This window comes from Pteropus alecto, unplaced genomic scaffold, assembly GCF_000325575.1.
Source record: "Pteropus alecto unplaced genomic scaffold, ASM32557v1 scaffold146, whole genome shotgun sequence".
Taxonomy (NCBI): Eukaryota; Metazoa; Chordata; class Mammalia; order Chiroptera; family Pteropodidae; genus Pteropus; species Pteropus alecto.
In genome coordinates this window covers 3,652,825-3,662,307 of record NW_006442107.1, presented here as the reverse complement: position 1 = coordinate 3,662,307, position 9,483 = coordinate 3,652,825, and the positions used below count along the sequence as shown (strand labels likewise).

Below are 9,483 nucleotides of genomic sequence, written 5' to 3'. Positions count from 1 at the left end.
GCCGCGGACACCCGGGCCTCTGAGGCCTAGGCTGCTTGGCAGCGGGTGGCGGGGACCTGGCTCTCTGGGGGCGGGGAGGTTGGCGTGTGAGGGGTGCAGCGAGCGTCGTAGGGCAGGGGTGCCCCCGGGTCCCCGATGTCGTCCCCGGATGAGCCTGCAGTATTTTCCTTATATGATTGGGCCCCATGGCAGGCGACGTCGCTTTGCCCGGAGCCTGAGAGGATTATGACAACGTGTCAGGTGAAGTGGGGCCAGGGGACCGGGAGTCGGGGAGATAAGGGATAACCGATTAGGCTAGAGATGAGGGAGATCTAGAGAGGCTTCTGACGCTGTAACTGTGAGCCCTGGTCGATGATGACGTGACCACTGCGCAATCTGAGTTCTGGGAACCAGGTGATGGAGTGTGTTCTGCGAACCGACTGAGACCGGGCGAACAGGAGGCGACTCCAGCAGAGATGCGGTAGAGCCGCAGCACCGGGGCAAGGAGGCAGGCCAGGCTGCCCTGGGCTTGGATCGTGTGGGTGGTGGGGGGCTTTGAGGTGTTCTGTGAGCCTTAGGGAAGTGCCCGCCCTGTACCTGCTTTCAAACGCCTTGGTGGCCTTTCACATTGTTTTTAATTCCAATTTGATTATGAAAACTTTGGGACATACAGAAAAGTAAAAAGACTTCTACAGGGAACACCCACATATCCACCACCTACGTTCTGCAATTGTTAACATGTTGTCATATTTGCTATTATCACATTTGTCCAACTGTTCTTCCGTTAAACCACCTTATTTTTTAGGCAGACCTTAGTACAGTTCACCCGAGGTCAATATTTCCATGCAAATATATAAATCTCAGATGAGTTTCACAAATGTATACACTTGTAACTCAAAATATAATTAGAACATGTCCATTATTACAGAAAATTCTTTCATATCCCTTCCCACCTTCCACTTCTCAACCATCGTTCAGTTTTTCTTATCATCTATTGCAATTTGACCCTCTGGTTTATTGCTTTTCTCCTTTCTGTTGCTTTGAGTGAACCCTGGATTTTGGCAGTTGTCAAATCAATACATAATTTCTGAGGATTATTAAACTTTAAAAAATATGTATGCTCCTTTTTCACAGTGTGCGTGTGTATATATGTACACATATATAGTCATACACACATATGTAGTCAATAGAATTTGGACTTTGAATAGTCATACACACATATATATAGTCAATAGAATTTGGACTTTGAATACTTGATGATCTTTTTTTTTTTTTTACCCACATCATCTGGATGATGAACAGCGTGATAATCTTATACTCGTGATATAATTATTACACAAAATAGAATAACATACAATTCATATACCTCAGACAAATCTGAATTGAGGGACATTCTGCAGCCCCATGAGATAAGTTGGATTTGTTCTTTCTCATTTAATAAATGAGGAAACTTAGGCCCGGAGAACCCATAGAACTTCCAAGGCTTCAAATCTAGAAAATTTCTAAATTAGAATTTCGAGCCCTCGATTTTCAGAAGCCCAAGGCCCATGTTGTATCCAGGGCTTATGGGATATGGAATATAGGAGTTGGGGTAGAAAAAGGGGCATTATTATTAATGATGTAACAACACACATCATTAGCTAGATGAATGTTATAAAAAACACGAAAGGGGGTGAATGTTAAGTGAATCTTCCTTGGAGGAAGAAATAAAGTATTTTGGAAGGAACCTTAGTAAGGATAACTTATGCTTGCCAATATATGGTGGCTTAGTTTCAGAAGGTTTGCCTTTTTTCTTTTTGGAAGGGTGCTCTGGGGTGAGATAAAATGTGGTTTCAGGTAGGTGGAGGAGTGAGAGATTGTGTCATTACTAGATGCTCAGCCTTTCTCAACCATGGTCCCTACAGAAAATGATTTTGAGTGACTTTTCTCAATTCTGAGGGTGGTACAGAGCTACTACCATCCTAGATGCATAGGAGTTATTACATATAATGAATACCCTAGAGCATTAGAACTTGACTTGTGTTTAAAAGATAGTAGCTCAGTTCCAATATTTCATTTACCATTGTAATTGCTGTTGTGAAAAGATTTTTTTCTTTAGGGTTAATTATCATTTGGGATGCTTTTGGCTGCAAGTAATAGGAGATTTGACTTAAAATGGCTTAAACAATAAGGTTCTTATTATTTCACATAACAAGAAGTCTGTAGGTATGGGGTCCAAGATTAGTTCAGCGGCACCACCTTGTCATCAAGCATCTTGGCTTTTGGTTGCTTCAGCTGTAGGCATCATGTCCTCATAAAACCATATTCAAATAGAGAATATGTATTTTCTCACTCTTTTTTTTTTTTATACTGACAACTTTTGATAGTAATTTGGCCAGTATGCACCCCAAAAAGGAGTGTTGTCACTAGGTTCATTTTCACCTTGGGAAGATGGTATTACATAAATGTGAAACTACTGTGGCTTCAATGAATGCACTTTAGAATTAAGTTTCCCTAATGTCTTTTTATACAGCTTCCAGATACGATTTTACTTAAACAGCCTTCCTGTGCTTAGGTCATTGAAAGCCAGCACTATCTTTAAGTTACCAATGTATCCCAATGCCTGGTACGCTGTAAAGCATGCTGTGATTATTAAGGGTGAGTGAATGAATGGTCTTGTCTACAACAAATTATAGACCTAGAACTACAATTGGGTTTTAACTCAGTGCTTTTTTAACTTTACTATCTTTCTTATGTTTCTAAAGAACAGGATTGTCAATTTTATCTTTTAAGTGTTATTAAGCATATATAACAGAAAATATTCATTATTAATGACAGTGAGTGCTCACCTGCTAGGGAGAAAGATAAATGAATGCATCTTTACCTGCTGGTGCTATTGAGAAATATTAATTGGGAGTAGATGAAGAGAAGTAAATGCATCATGCTTGGATGATGTGATCTGTAAAAACAAATCATTCTTGCAAAGCGAAGTAGAGTAGTAAGACAACAGTAATAATCATGAATAAAACATTTAAGAATTTTTGAATTTAGTGATAAGTCACTGTTGTCTTATATAAAGTTGCTTGATTTGTGTGTTAAGAAATAAATGCATTTTGTTGATTCAGTGTGCATGAGAACATATACACCACATAGTAAGTGCTCTGATTTGTATTGGATTCAGCATGCTTAGTTACATTTTAAATTACTATTACAGTCTCTTTCTGGTTACTGTATCTCCCTGAACGTTAAAAAAGATATATGATTTGGAAGAGTTGGAAGTGGGCAGAGTTATGTAATCAAAGAGCACACTTTAAGAGTTTGAAGACTTAGGTTCCAGTCACAATTCTGGCTGCAAGACTTGAGTAAGTCACAGAACTTCTGAGCTTCATTGATGAAATGGAGGGTTTAAATGGGACGATCTGTTAGTTTCCTTCTAGCTCTAAAACATGCTTCTCAAATTCTGTGTTATCTAAGAAACCAGAATTGTTTTCAATACTAGACAGTTATTTAGCATTTTGCACAAGTGGGTACCAGGATAATTAAAACAAGGATCTTGCTGTTAAGAGCTTACAAATCTATTTTTTCTCCCTTTCTCATGTGAATTTAAAAATTTGGTTTATTTTTTTCTAGAATATATAGAATGTTTACAAGAACTTTTACTAGAATTCATATGGCAACATATCATTTATAATAAATTTTAATAGAATTAGAAATATGTAAATATCTACTGCTATTGTATCACAGGTATTCCATAATTTGTAAGTTCCCCCACTTGATGTTATCCACGAGTGAACTAATATTGAATTACATGTTCAAGGCAAAGCACTGGCAATGGTTTCTAAAGCCAACTCTATTATACTTTAGCTAATTTTTAACAGATCACAAGAATATGAATAATCGACGATATCTAAACAACTTGTATAAAGGATTGATGATTTTCTAAATGTTAAATACAAAGTATGCAGAAATAGTGAAAATGATAAGAAATAGATTGATAGATCTTTGGGTTTTTGAAATGTGATGGCTGTTAAAAGACATGTATAAAATAGTTTGTTTATTCCTAAATTTTTCTTTTTTTTCCTTTCAGGTCTCAGAAGAGTTTTTTTCTGGGCTCCAGTTATGGAACGTGTAGGTCCTGAATTTTTGCAGAAGATACTGAAAAAAAATCTTTAATAGGAACTTATTAGTTTGAAGTAACTTTTATGAAGGATGTACTTTTAAGTGTTCATGGTATACCTCTAAATGATTTCATGCAAATATCTCAGATGTATTATTTTTATTGCATAAAGCACACTTTAGTTTTTTTTCTGAACTCCTTAGATAAGAAGCCTTCTGGGAACATATTTGTCATCAAAAAGCTTATAACTGTGTGCCCTAGGAACATGAAACTTCATAAAATTTTATGACTCAGTAAAACATTAAAGTGATTAGAACTCCCCAAATTAACTTTTATTACTAATTTAATATGAGAACTGAAGATACACCAAAACAGAAGCAAGGAAAGTTAGTCTCAAAAAGTAGGATTTATCCAGGGTATATATTAACAGTTGATTAATGATAGTGTCCAGGACTTCTGACTCCAACACCAATACTTTGACCCTGTGTCAGCATTTCTGTTCCTAAAGTTCTTGGTTAGCTGAAAAGAAATGATTGTGGTGGCCATTTGTAACAAAGCCTTGATTTTATTTTAAGAGGGTCAGTTTTGGCCTATAGCGGTGCTTCTCAAAGTGTCATTCCTGGACCTGCAGCATTGCCATCACCCAGGAACGTGTTAGAAATGCACATTTTCAGGCCCCATCACAGATTTCCTAAATCAAAAACTCTGGAGATGAAGCTCAGTAATTTGTGTTTCAATAAACATTGTCCGTAATTCTGATGCCTTCTGAAGTTTGAAAACTTCTGCTCTGTAAGGTTTTTTATTATTATTATTTTTTTATTGTAGTGAAATACAAATAAAATTTACCATCTTTCCTTTTTTTGTAAAGAATCAAACTCAATCAATCCCATGGCACTGTGTGTGTGTGTCTGTGTGTCTGTGTGTCTGTGTGTCTTTCACCTGTTCTTCCACGCCTATTCCCTTTGGCAATCATCAGCTTGTTCTCTATGAGTCTGTTTCTGTTTTGTTTGTTCATTTGTTTTTTTAGATTTCACATATAAGTGAAATCATAACAGTATTTGTCTTTCTGTCTGACTTATTTCACTTAACATAATATCCTCTAGGTCCATCTATGTTGTTGCAAATGGCAAGATTGCATTATTTTTTATTGCTAAGTAATATTCCATTGTATACCTATACCATATCTTCTTTATCCAGTTGTCTATTGATGTACACCTGGGTTGCTTTTTTCCTCAGTAACCTTGGCTATTATAAATAATGCTGCATTGAATACTGGAGTGCATATATCTTTTTCAAATTAGTGTTTTGGGTTTCTTTGGATAAACATCCAGAAGTAGAATTGCTGGGTTTATGGTAGTTATATTTTTAATTTTTTGAGGAACCTTCAAACTGTTTTCCATAGTGGGTGCACCAATTTACAATCCCATCAACAGTCCATGAAGGTTCTTTTTCCTCCATATGCTTGCCAACACTTGTTGATTTATTGATATTGGCTTTCCTGACAGGCGTGAGATGATATCTCATTATGGTTCTGATTTGCCTTTCCCTGGTGATTAGTGATGTCGAGCATCTTGTCATATGTCTGTTGACCATCTGTATGTATTTAGAGAAATGTCTATTCATGTCCTTTGCCCATTTTTTAAATTAGATTGTTTGCTTTTTTGATGTTGAGCTGTATAAGTTCTTTATATATTGTGGATATTATCCCCTTATTGGATATATCATTTGCAAATATCTTCTCCATTCTGTAGGTTGCCTTTTTGTTTTGTTGATGGTTTCCTCTGGTGAAAAAACTTTTTAGTTTTATGTACTATCATTTATTTATTTTTTCTTTTGTTATCTTTGCCCTAAGAGACATACCCCAAAACATACTGCCAATGTTAAAGAGTTTATTACGTATGTTTTCTTCTAAGAGTTTTATAGTTTCAGGTCTTATATTTAAGTCTTTAATCCATTTTGAGTTTATTTTTATATATAGTATAAGAAAGTGGTCTAGTTTCCTTTTTTTTAATGTGTATCTGTCCAGTTTTCCCAACACCATTATTGAAGAGACTGTCTTTACCTCATTGTATTTCCTCACCTCCTTTGTTACAGATTAATTGACCATATAGGTGTGGGTTTATTTCTGGGATCTCTATTCTGTTCCACTGATCTATGTGTCTGTCTTTATGCCAGCACCATGCTATTTTGATTACTATAGCCTTGGAGTATAGTTTGGTAATACCTCCAACTTCGTTCTTCTTTCTCAAGATTGCTTTGGCTAGTCAGGGTCTTTTGTGGTTCCATATAAATTTTAGGATGGATTATTCTAGTTCTGTGAAAAATGCCACTGGTCATTTGATAGAGATTGCAGTGAATCTATAGATTGCTTTGAGTAGTATGGACATTTTAACAATGTTAATTCTTCCTACCCATGAGCACAGTATGTTTCCATTTAATTGTATCTTCTTCAATGTCTTACGATATCTGAATACAGGTCTTTTACCTCCTTGGTTAAATTTATTCCTAGGTATTTTATACTTTTATATATATATATATATATATATAATTGTAGATGGGATTATTTTCTTCTCTTTTTGATAGTTTGTTATTGCAACTGACTTCTGAATATTAATTTTGTATACTGCTACTTTACTGAATTTGTCTATTCTAATAGTTTTTTTGGTAGACTCTTTAGGGTTCTCTATATATAGTATCAGGCCATCTGCAAATAATGACAGTTTAATTCTCCTTTCCAATTTGGATGCCTTTTTTCTTTTATGATTAATATCACTAGGACTTCCATTACTATGCAAATTAAAGTGGTGAAAGTGGATATCTTTGTCTTGTTCCTGACCTTAAAGAAAAAGCTTTCAGCTTTTCAGCATTGAGTACAATGTTAGCTATGGGTTTGCCATATATGACCGTTATTATGTGGAGGGATGTCTCCTCTATCCCACTTTGCTGAGAGTTTTTATCATAAATGAAATGGATGTTGGATTTTGTCATGCTTTTTCTACTGATGTGATAATATGATTGTTGTATTTCATTTTGTTCATGTGGTGTCTCACATTAATTGATTTGAAGTTAATGAACAAACCTTATATCCCTGGAATAAATCCCACTTGATCATGTGTATGATCTTTTTGCTACATGGCTGAATTTGGTTTGCTAATATTTCATTGAGGATTTTTGCATCTGTGTTCATCAGGGATATTGGCCTGAAATTTTTTTTTTCTAGTGCCTTTTCCTGGTTTTGGTCAGAGTAATGCTGGTCTCATAAAATGAGTTTGGGAGCTTTCCATGCTCTTCAGTTTTTTGGAATAGTTGAAGAAGGATGGGTATTAATTCTTCTTTGACTGGTAGAATTCACCTGTGAAGCCATCTCCTTGGCTTTTATTTGTTGGAACTTTTTTGATTGCTGCTTCAATTGTATTGCTGGAGAATTCTCATTTCTTCCAAGTGCACATGGAACATTCTCCAGAATAGACCACATATTAGCCACAGAACAAGCCTCAACAAATTCAAGAAGACTGAAATCATATCAAGTACCTTTTCTGACCACAATGGGATGAAACTAGAAATCAACTACAGGAATTTGGAAAAAAGCACAAATGTGGAGACTAAACAACATGCTATTAAACAACCAATGGATCAAAGAGGAAATCAAACAAGAAATCAAAAACTATCTTGAAACAAATGGTTTGTTTCAAGTAATTGGTTTGTTTAGATTTTATATTTCTTCCTGGTGCAGTCCTGGAAGGTTATATAATTCTAGAAGTTTATCCATTTCTTCTAGATTGTCAAATTTGTGGCCATATATTCATAGTATTCTTTAATGATTCTTTGTATATCTGTGGTGTTAGTTGTAACTTTTCCTCTTTATGATTTTATTTATTTGGGCTTTTTTTGATGAGTTTGGCTAAAGGTTTGTCAATTTTATCTTTTCATAAAACTAGCTCTTAGTTTTATTGATCTTTTCTATTTTAAAATTTTTATTTCCTCTCTAATCTTAACTATTTCCTTCCTTTTGTTTACTTTAGCTTTTGTTTGTTCTTGTTTTTCCAGTTCCCTTAGGTGTAGTTAGATTTTTTGTTTGGGATTTTTGTTTCTCGAGATAGGCCTGTATAGTTACAAACTTCCCTCTTAGAACTGATTTTGTTGCATATTGTAAGTTTTGAAATGTTTTCTTTTCATTTTCATTTGTTTCAAGATAGTTTTTGATTTCTTGTTTGATTTCCTCTTTGATCCATTGGTTGTTTAATAGCATGTTGTTTAGTCTCCACATTTGTGCTTTTTTCCAAATTCCTGTAGTTGATTTCTAGTTTCATCCCATTGTGGTCAGAAAAGGTACTTGATATGATTTCAGTCTTCTTGAATTTGTTGAGGCTTGTTCTGTGGCTAATATGTGGTCTATTCTGGAGAATGTTCCATGTGCACTTGGAAGAAATGAGAATTCTCCAGTTTTTGGATGAAATTTCTGAAAATGTTATGTCATTCTGGTCTAATGTGACATTTAAGGCCATTATATCATTACTAATTTGATGCTTGGTTCGTTACTATGCTTTCTAACTCTTTGCCAAAGTTCTCCTTAGATTCCTTTATTCTACTTTCTCTAGCTTGGTGAGCATCCTTATGACCATTTCTTTGAATTCTTTATTCAGCAAATTACTTATCTCTGTTTCATGAGGTTTTTTTTCTGGGAATTTTTCTTGTTTCTTCATTTGAGAGAGATTCTTCTGTCTTTTCATTTTGTTTGACTTTCTACAAAATACAGCGCTCTCTCCAACTCTTGAAAAAGTGGCCTCGTATAGAAGCTACCTCTGTGCAGACTGTGCGTGGGTGATAGTTTTGGCCAGGTGTGTGGAGTGGTGCCTTGTTGACTTTGCTTGTTCCCTTTGTTCAGGCCACAATGGGCTCCAGGCAGTTTGGCTGGGAACACAGAGTTGTGATCTTCCAGGTAGACCAGAGCACTGGGATAGAGCCATGCCAACACTATTGAGGTGGAGGGTAAAGAATAGCGGTCACTGCACCTCCAATCCTGAAGAGTTCCTACAGCCCTGGGAGAGCTTGCAGGGTTCCCCAGCCCTCGCTAGTCAGTCTCTCTCTTTTGTTTGTTATGCAAAAACTGCTGAATCAGCCTTGGGTTGTCTCTCAAGAGGAATTGCTCTACGGAGTTGTATATTTCAGTGTGCTCATGAGGGGGCGAGTTCAGCCTCCTCCTAATGCCACCACCAGCTAGAACCTCCTCCTTACATGTGGCTTTCTCAGTAAGGACAATCTTTCCCTCCTGTTTCATTGGCCGGAATTGAGTTGTGTATGCCTATGCCATAGCTGCAGAAGTGACTAGGAAAACAAGTATCTGGCTTTTTCAGCTTCTTTCTTAGAAAGTGGGCTCTGCCAAGGAGTATAGAAGCTGGAAAAGACTG

The 9,483-nt window shown here is 36.1% G+C and overlaps 1 long non-coding RNA gene and 2 other non-coding genes across 4 annotated transcripts in view; all 3 read left to right on the top strand.

The window, feature by feature from the left end:
• Window positions 1-4,834, top strand: part of LOC102890262 — a 5,899-nt gene extending 1,065 nt beyond the window's left edge. For both annotated transcript variants that reach the window (XR_001517662.2, XR_439293.3), the window contains exons 2-3: window positions 2,492-2,616; window positions 4,046-4,834. This is a non-coding gene — a long non-coding RNA (uncharacterized LOC102890262). The remainder of the gene's footprint in view (window positions 1-2,491; window positions 2,617-4,045) is intronic.
• Window positions 122-266, top strand: LOC112469498. The gene has a single exon (XR_003042638.1).
• LOC112469497 lies at window positions 346-428 on the top strand. Its single transcript, XR_003042637.1, has one exon.
• Window positions 4,835-9,483: the final 4,649 nt, after the last annotated feature.